We start from the raw sequence: 9,677 nt of genomic DNA, 5'->3' as shown, positions 1-9,677 counted from the left end.
GGTTCCTTTCCATAGCTCATAAGGGGTTTTCTTTAACCCTTTTCTAATGATTGTTCTATTCAAAATATAACATGCTGTGTTCACAGCTTCAGCCCATAAGAATTTAGGAATTTCACTCTCACATAACATAGCCCTAGTCATTTCTTGAAGACTTCTATTCCTTCTTTCAACCACCCCATTTTGTTGGGGGGTTCTAGGGCATGAAAAATTATGAGAAATCCCTAAGTCATCACAGAATTTTTCAAAATCTTGATTTTCAAATTCTCTTCCGTGATCACTTCTTAAATGGGCAATTTTCAAATCCTTTTCATTTTGAATTTCTTGCAAAGAGTGGAAAAGGCATGAAAAACATCATTCTTATGAGCAAGAAAAAGTACCCAACCAAATCTAGAGTAATCATCTACCACCACAAGACCAAAGTGTTTACCTTCTAAACTTTGAGTTCTAGTAGGACCAAAAAGATCAATATGTAACATCTCTAATGGTCTTTTGGTTGAGATTCCATCTTTTGGCTTAAAAGATGATTTTACTTGTTTGCCCAATTGGCAAGCATCACAAGTAAGATCCTTATCAAACTTGATGTTTGGAATTCCTCTAACCAAATTCCTTTTGACTAGCTTAGAAATTTGATACATGCTATCATGTCCCAACTTTCTATGCCAAAGCCATTTTTCATATTCAAAAGATGTAAAGCATGTTACATTTTGTTCCTTTAAATCCTCAAGAGTTAATCCATACACATTGTTGCATCTTTTAGCTTCAAAAAGAACATCCCCAGTTTTCTCACAAACAACTAAACAAACTTCTTAAAAATAACTTCAAAACCCAAATCACATAATTGACTAATACTAAGTAAATTATGTTTCAAGCCATGTACAAGAAGGACGTCATTTATACAATATGAGAAACTTTTACCCACTTTCCCAACAGCCACAATTTTTCCTTTTGCATCATCACCGAATGTGACAAGTCCTCCGTCATATTCATCAAGCTTTATGAAGAAGGTTGTCTTTCCGGTCATATGCCTAGAGCATCCACTATCCATATACCACATATTTTCCTTCCGTTTGGATGCTAGGCACACCTACAAAACAAGCTTAAGTGACCTTAGGTATCCAAATCTTTTTGGATCCTTTTACGTTAAACCATCTTCTATGTCCTAAACCATTGTAATCAAATACAACTTTACAAACTTTATCACCAATCATTCTTTCACCAAAGAAACATTGAATAGGAAAGTGTCCATTTCGGTTGCATAGTCTACAAAATCTTGGAGTTGCTGTTTTGTTAAAGTAGGTTGGGTCTTGATACCTTGTATCATTTGAAGATGAAGCAATGTTTTCAAAATGAGATTTTTCAGATTTATAAAACTCCAACCCAGCCTTATCATAAAGAGGTTTTTGACTAGCCAAGATTTGATTCAGATTTTCAGAACTTTGGGTGAACTTGGCTAAGTCTTCCTTAAGTCTTTTAACCTCTTTAAGCAACTCTTCATTTTGCTTAAAACAATCCACATATGCAAGAACGGAATGATTACTTTCACAGCTCTTAATTTGGGCTCTTAACTGCTTATTTTCTTCAACAAGATCACAAGCAGTTTCGGCCTCTCTCACTTTTTCTTTTAAAAAACTGTTTTCAGCCTTAAGAATGGTGATTTGTTGTTCAAGTTCTTGATTTTCCAGCAGAAAATATCTTATTTTTTCAGAAAGGTGGTCTATCATAAGATGAAGATCTTCAGTGTTAGGGGTTATGAAAAACTACCTGATTTACATGGTCTGCCATGAGACACGGTTGTGACTTGGTCTCGGATTCTTCATCATCATCATCTGAGTCATTTTCCAAATCTTCCCATAAAGCCATCAGTCCCTTCTTCTTTCCTCTTTTCGGCTTCTCCTCTTTCCTTAACTTGGGACAATCAGATCTGAAATGCCCCATTTCCTTGCAATTGTAACAGGTTACTTTGCTAAGGTCTTTCTTCATCTTCCTTGAGCTACTGCCTTTGCCTTTGAGCTTCACCATTTTCCTGAATTTTTTTGCAAACAACACAAACTCATTTTCAGAAGAGTTATCACTGGATTCATCATCCAGAGGGTTAGTCACAGAAGAAAAGGCAATTCCTTTCTTTTTTGAATCATTTTTCAAATAGGTGTTTTCAAAAGCAAGAAGATTTCCTCTCAAATCATCAACTGTCATGGAATCTAAGCTACTGCTCTCAGAAATAATTAAAGCTTTTGTTTCCCACTCTTTTGTAAGACATCTCAACACTCTTCTCACTAGCACAGATTCTGAATGTGTAATTCCCAGAGCATCTAAGCCAACAATGATGGTGTTGAACCGTTCGAACAGTTCATCAATGGATTCTCCTTCCTTCATTGCAAACATTTCATATTCTCTGTTCAACATATCTGTCCGAGTCTTCTTAACAATGGTGGTTCCTTCATGAGTGATTTGTAGCTTGTCCTATATTTTCTTTGCCGTTGTGCATCGTGATACCCGTCGGTACTCCTCAAAACTGATAGCACAGTTGAGCAGGTTTACTGCCTTAGCATTTAATTCTACCTTCTTCCTATCTTCCTCGGTCCATCTTGCTTCTGGTTGAGAGAGACTACTCCTTCAGCACTTGTGGTAGTTGGAAATTGAGGCCCTTCCAGGATAATCTTCTAAAGCCTGTAATCCACTGCTTGTACAAATATTTTCAACTTCTCCTTTCAATAGGTATAATTTTTCCCATTGAAAAGAGGTGGTCTGTTGCTTGATTGACCTTCAGTCAGATTATAGGACACCACATTTGCGCCACTATTTTCTGCCATACGGATCTTTTCTCCAAGCTCTGATACCAATTGATGGTTTCAGTGGCTAAGAGAATGGGAGGTTGAATCTTAGCCCTCTTTTCGCTTGCTAACACTTGCTGGACTTAGAGGAGACTTTTCTGTTTTTAGCTCATCACTTCACACGAGACTTTTTCTTTTGTCTCGTCCCTAGTCACGAGACTTTTCTTTTTGTCTCGTCACTTGGCACGAGATATTTTTTATTTTTGCTCCCGTGCAGTAGAAACAGAAATGGAGTGGAGAAGAGAAGAAGATTACACCCAGATATATCTTGGTTCAGCTGCTAAGTGCAGTGCAGCCTACATCCAGTCTCCATCACAAACATGATGGAATTTCACTATAATCAATCTAATTACAAACTGTAAAGTGCTAACCCAACTTACAAGGAGATTCCCACATAATCATGAAACACAACATAGATGAACAAAGGAACTCTAAGACATCTATGGCTTTTTCTTTTAATTTTGCACTCTCTGCCTTTTTTCGCTCTATGGCTTTTTTTATACAAACCTCACTGTTTGCCTTTTTCCATGAGACTCAAGACATGATAAAATTAAACAGAAAAATACTAAACATAATACATTGAAGGAGAAGAAAATCTGTAAGCTTAGGTAGCTCTGAGAATCCTGTGCCTTGCACTCTCACTGCTTACTTCTAACTCCTTGCTCCAAACAGTGGCTGTTCTCCTTTTTTATAGAAGAGAGAAGCCTCCACACTTGAAGCCAAAATCCCAAGCCAACTTCTTCTTCCTTCAAGAAACCGGTTCGGCCACACAGAGAGAAAAGAGATAATCATGCAATAACCAACATACAATTACCTCTAGTCCTTTCTTGGTCATCACTCTTCATCAATCCGAGCACTCCATCCTTGGCTTCCTCTCCAAGATGGATTTCTGGCCCTTGATGCTTCATGATGATGATGGCTTCATCTGCTTCAATTTCTGCCTCTACCATCACTTCGCCACTCTAGCTACTTTCTGTGGTGGTTGAGCAGAATCAAAGACAAGCCATCCTCCAAAGATCTTCCTTGCTGGCCGAATCTTCATCAACCATTTTTGGTATGAAGAAGCCAAGATCTCATCACAGAATCTTACCAAGAGTGATGTAGATCTTAGCCACAGCATACTTTTCTTTTGTTATGTTTTCTTGCCATCATTAGTTCGATGGTCTTTAGCTTACTCATAGCTTCATCTTGATATGTTGCAAGAGCTTCCATGGTTTGCTGTGTAAAGACCGAAACAGGAAGCAAAGATGAGAGAGAGGAGAGAGAAATTTAAACACTAGCTAATGGATAATGATAAAGTAAAATTAAAGTTCAACTTCCTTGCATAAAGTAGCGTGTAAAGCTACTCAACCCATCAAATCAATTTCTCTCTCACACATTTATCTTTCCAATGCTAGCATATTAGATTTTGAGATCCATCCCATAATGATAAATGGAATCCGTTGGAAACATGAAGTAACTTTGCTTTCTTTCTCATTTTGGTTTCGGACCAAACAAGCATGAGAGGCATTCATCAAAATTAAAATTGGGCTTGGTAGTAACAACATTTAATCTCTGGCCCAATAATAACATTTGCTTTCCTGATGAAATTTGGATCAAGCAATGATCAAATGGAAAAGCATGTGACACACTTGGGCTTAGAGCAACCAAACTTATTCGGGCCCAATTAAGACACAACATTGTCTCAGCCACAATGATCATAATAAATTAATATCAAAACTGAGCATTTATAAACATATTGGGCTTGCACCAGAGTTTCATTTTCGGCCCAATAATAACACCTGCAACAAAATTATTTAATCAATATATGTTAAATAAAAATCAGATTAATAATTTTGTAATTAATTGTTTTTAATAATGTTTAGTCATCACAAATATTAGTTTAGAGTTTTCCAAACTCATCAAACATGTCTAATGGCACAAACACCATAGCATCAATAGCAGGAATAATTATATTTTCTAACAATTTGTACCTCTCATATGTGTTCTTCATCCCCAATTTTAAATTCAACCTGATATATGTGTCAAAGTTGACAGTAGATTCACATTGTCAATTGATTTTTAATGAAAATTACTGTGAAATACAGGAAAAGAACATATTAAAAATTTTTGGTGTAGCTGAGCAAAGGCGGGATCTATATGCTTTTGAGTCATTAGAACCTGCTCCAACAATACTACACACAACATTCACATATACACTCATTATTCAAACTCACACAAATCATTCTACACCTTAGCATTTAGATTAGGATACTTACCTATGCACATATTGGAAGAAGGAACTATGCTGATCTAAAGGATTTTAGTTGTAATAAGCCATGTGGCTTATGTTACTATGCAAAATAGAAAAGAATCCCTTTTGTATCAAGCACTACAAATAGCACAAATAAATTGATATTGTTCGTATAGATATATGGGGTCCTATCAATATTGCATCCATATCTGATTTTAGGTATTTTTTAACCATAGTTGATGATTACATTAGATTTCTTGGGTATATTTTATGAAAAATAAGAGTGAGGCTGCTGAACTTTTAGGAATTTTGTGAATTTAAATGAAAATCAATTTAAAACAAGGTTAAAAAGGTCAGAAGTGATAATAGACCTGAATTCAAATTGCTAAATTTTTATGCATCAAAAGCAATTATTCATCAAACAACATGTGTTGAGACTCCTCAACAAAATGGCATTGTTAAAAGAAAACATCAACACATACTAAAAATTACCAGGGTATTGATGTTTCACTCCAACATGCCTAAGAGATTGTGGAACTATGCAATTGCATATTCAGTGTATATTATTACTAGAATTTCTATCAAACTGTTGCAAGATGCCTCATCCTATAAATGTTTGAAAGAAAAATTACCTGATATCAGCTACTTAAAGGTGTTTGGTTGCTTAGTGTATGATTCTACTTTAGTGAATCACATAACCAAATTGGATAAAAGAGCTAGAAAATATGTGCATTTAGGTGTTAAAGAGGGTGTAAAGGGGTATATCTTGTATTATTTGAGTAGCAGGGACATCTTCTTATCTAAAAATGTGGTTTTTTTTTGTATGAAAATGTTCTACCATTTCCATTACAAGATTCTATGCATAATGCCAAATTAAACATTGTTGCTGACATCACTCAACTATCTCATATGCACAAACTCATTATATTTGATGATCCTTTCTACACTATTAATAATATATCCGATGAATCCTCATTCACCCAATCAAATTCTAACACCAATACTGCACCTACATTGCATGTTATACCCAATGAGCAAGCATCTGCATCATCACCTCCATCATGTCACAACAACAATGCTGCACACATATCACAACCTTAAATTAAATGATATTAGAAGATCATTAAGAAAAAAGAGAAAACCTGCATACTTAGAGGACTTTCAATGCATGACTACCTCATATGAGCTGCACAACAATGACTTGAATTTCTCATATAACTTCTATGAATCAAACTTTACTGACACAATTGATAATTCTCAACAATTGACACAAGATTATTTTGAAAATTCAACCATTTTATTTTTTGAGTCTCAAATACTCAGTCAACTTCCTACCATTCTTTTTTCTGAGTTGTCTATCACTCTCACATCACAGCCTAAACACATAGAACCTAGATCCTATGCTGAGGCTATCAATAACAAGATATGGCTGCAATCAATGTAGAGCTTGCTGCCTTACAAAAAAAACCAGACTTGGTCACTTACCACATTGTCCAATGAAAAGAGATCGGTAGGATGTAAATAGGTGTTTGAACTCAAATTAAACTCTGATGGGAGTATAAATAGACATAAAGCCAAACTAGTTGCTCAAGAATTCACTCAAACTGCTGGAGTGGATTATTTTAAAACCTTCAGCCCGGTTGTCAAGATGAGCACTCTTCGAATCTTACTGTCCATTGCCACTGCACAAGGGTGGTTGGTACATCAACTAGATGTCAACATGACAATCTTGCATGGAGATCTCTATGAAAAAATCTACATGAGTCCGCCACTAAGTTTAACTCTTCTCACACCTAATTTGGTTTTGCAAACTCGACATATCACAATATGGCTTGAAACAAATCACTAGACAGTAGAACACCAAATTGACTTTGACCCTTATTGAGGCTGGGTATCAACAATCATGAAATGACTACAGTTTGTTCACTAAGCAAAGAGGAGCTGGGTTCATAGTGATTCTAGTTTATGTCAATGATCTAATTTTGGCAGGGGATGGTTCAGATGAAAATATGAAATTAGTGCTATCAAGCAGCGCTTGCATCACCTATTCAAAATCAAGGATATTGGTGAATTGACTTTTTTTTTATTGGGTTGGAAGCAGCCTTTGACTTGCTTGTGAGAATTTGTCGAAAAAATAGTTTTTAAAGACTAAGAGCATATTATTTTAAAGGTTTTGGTCACATTCTTTAGGTTTGTGAAGTTTTCTCCTACTATATCCTCTCTGAACTCACTTTTTTTTATATATAACGACGGTTTAACCGTTAATAACTTATTGATCATGAAGATAAAGTTATCTATAATGTGCCTGTTTATAGTGTCAAGAAGTCAAAATTAATTTGAATTATTAAAAAAGATTTTAGAATAATCATAGAACCAAATTACTAATGTCTAGCCGCACATGCCATACTGTGATATGAATGAAATGTTTGACTAATACTCCTAGTCAATATTATACAATTTGTATTATCTAACTTGTATACAAGTTGTAAAGAAAAAATAATTATAAAAAAAAAACAAGAATTAAGAATTGCATGACTAATAGTATCTTATTACCTCCACAAGAATATTATAAATAAGTGGGTTTGTTTTTTTGGGTGTAATTAATTAGGACTTGATTTTAAATAAAATATTATAAATTATCACTTTATATCTCGTTAAAAATTTAATTATAATAAAATAATTATCTAATTTTATAATTTTGTTATATCATATTTTTTAATAAAATATTTGATATTTCTTTTGTCTTAATTTTATAAATTTTGCGCTTCTGCTGATACGCTCCACATTCTAACGTACAGTAATTATGAAAGTTGCTAATTTCCATTGGCATTCAATCGGATATTTAAATAAGACAAAAAATCAAAGCTGTGTTATGAACTAACAATCAAAAAGCATCATATAGTGGTTGGTTAATTGAAAAGATTATGCATTAAATGGTAATTAAATTACATTTGCTTGCATAAGAATCCTTGGAAGCTGCAGTAGTGTATAATTTTATATAAAGTATTAATTGAGATAGTGGCACTTTTCTTGCTTCACGAATTGGCTCACGTATTTAACGGAGAGCTGAACCTGAAAATAAGTAAAACACTTACTAGTAGACAGTAGTAGAGTAATTGACAATAACTCCTTTTGGCTTTATAGTTTGGAATCATGTATAAACTAGTCAATGAAGAAGATGTGTGTAAATTAAATAAAACTGCAGATTCATGCATGCAGAATACAAAAAAGGTAAAAATGTCCGTAATTAATGATGACTAAAAGTTACGTTATTATTGTCATTTGTTTTTGTATCAGAGTAGCATGTATTTAGATCATAAGAATACTAGAGACCAACAAATTTTATTATTTGTAGTCATTAATTAGTTATTATTAATATTTTAATGGTGTGAAATTTAATCTAATAGTATGTGATTACCCAATTTTCTTTCAATAGTTAAAAGTATTTGCTCTCTAGATTTTCTCTTTAGAACATCTCTAATATTAATTATAATTTTAATTTTATTTTAAATTTTAAAAAATAATACATAAATATTTATGAGATTATTTGTTATAAATAATAATTTAAAATTAAAAATAAAATTTATCGTTTTAATATTTAGTCTTAATTCAATTAAAATTTTATATTATTTTAAATTATTTTATTAATATAATTATACTAATGGCAAAATTTTATTAGTTTTTCTATACTAAAATGATATTGTATCGCTAAAATGATACCGATTTCATTTCATCAATCAACTTTAATACATATTTTAATTCTAAATCAATTTACTTTTTAGAAGTATAAAAAATGATACTCTAAAAGTATTTATTATATATATGCTGTTTTTTATTAAATATAATTGATAAAAAGTGATATGAGATTAAAAAAATTGCCTTTTATATCATAAAAAAGGTATAAACAAGAATGTATAGAAAATAAATGATGCAGATATATTATTTCTGGTATTTAATAGACGCGTATTAATTATTTTCTTTAGCCAAAAATGGATTTAATTTCCCTAACTACTTTAATTTATTTCATGTATTATATTATATATACTCTTTAGGTCTAAATTGTTATAAAAATATATATAAATTTATAATTTAACACTTTGAGATTATAAAACAATGAAAAAAGAAATATTTTATTAACACTCTATCTTTCTAAAATTGTTCATCTATATATATAAAAGTGTCATTACACATTTAATATTTTTAATAAAATGTATATGAATAAACCGAGATTAAAAGATAAAGAGATTATAATTATATTTTTTATTTATTTTCTTTATATTTTATTTAACTAAATACCCTTAAAGCTATGATTTATTTGGTAGTTGATGAGGATTTAGGGATGGTGGTGTTTATCCATATGCAGATGCCACCTTGCACCAAATTAAACGAATGTTGCCACACCGCTTGATAGAGATAACCTAGACAGAATCATTACAAACTCTATATTCATGCTTATACCCAAATAAATTTTAAAATAAAACTGTTGCTACTATTGTCATTGTTTTAGTAGCCAGAAGAACAGAAGACTTTACTACCTAAATTTTAAGAAAAAGGTATTAAAATAACAAGAAAATATATTGGCGCAAGTTTAAGAAAAATATTTTCTAATAATA

This window comes from Arachis hypogaea, chromosome 14, assembly GCF_003086295.3.
Source record: "Arachis hypogaea cultivar Tifrunner chromosome 14, arahy.Tifrunner.gnm2.J5K5, whole genome shotgun sequence".
NCBI lineage: Eukaryota > Viridiplantae > Streptophyta > Magnoliopsida > Fabales > Fabaceae > Arachis > Arachis hypogaea.
The sequence above is the reverse complement of the archived record's forward strand: the minus strand, read 5'-3'. Positions refer to the sequence as shown.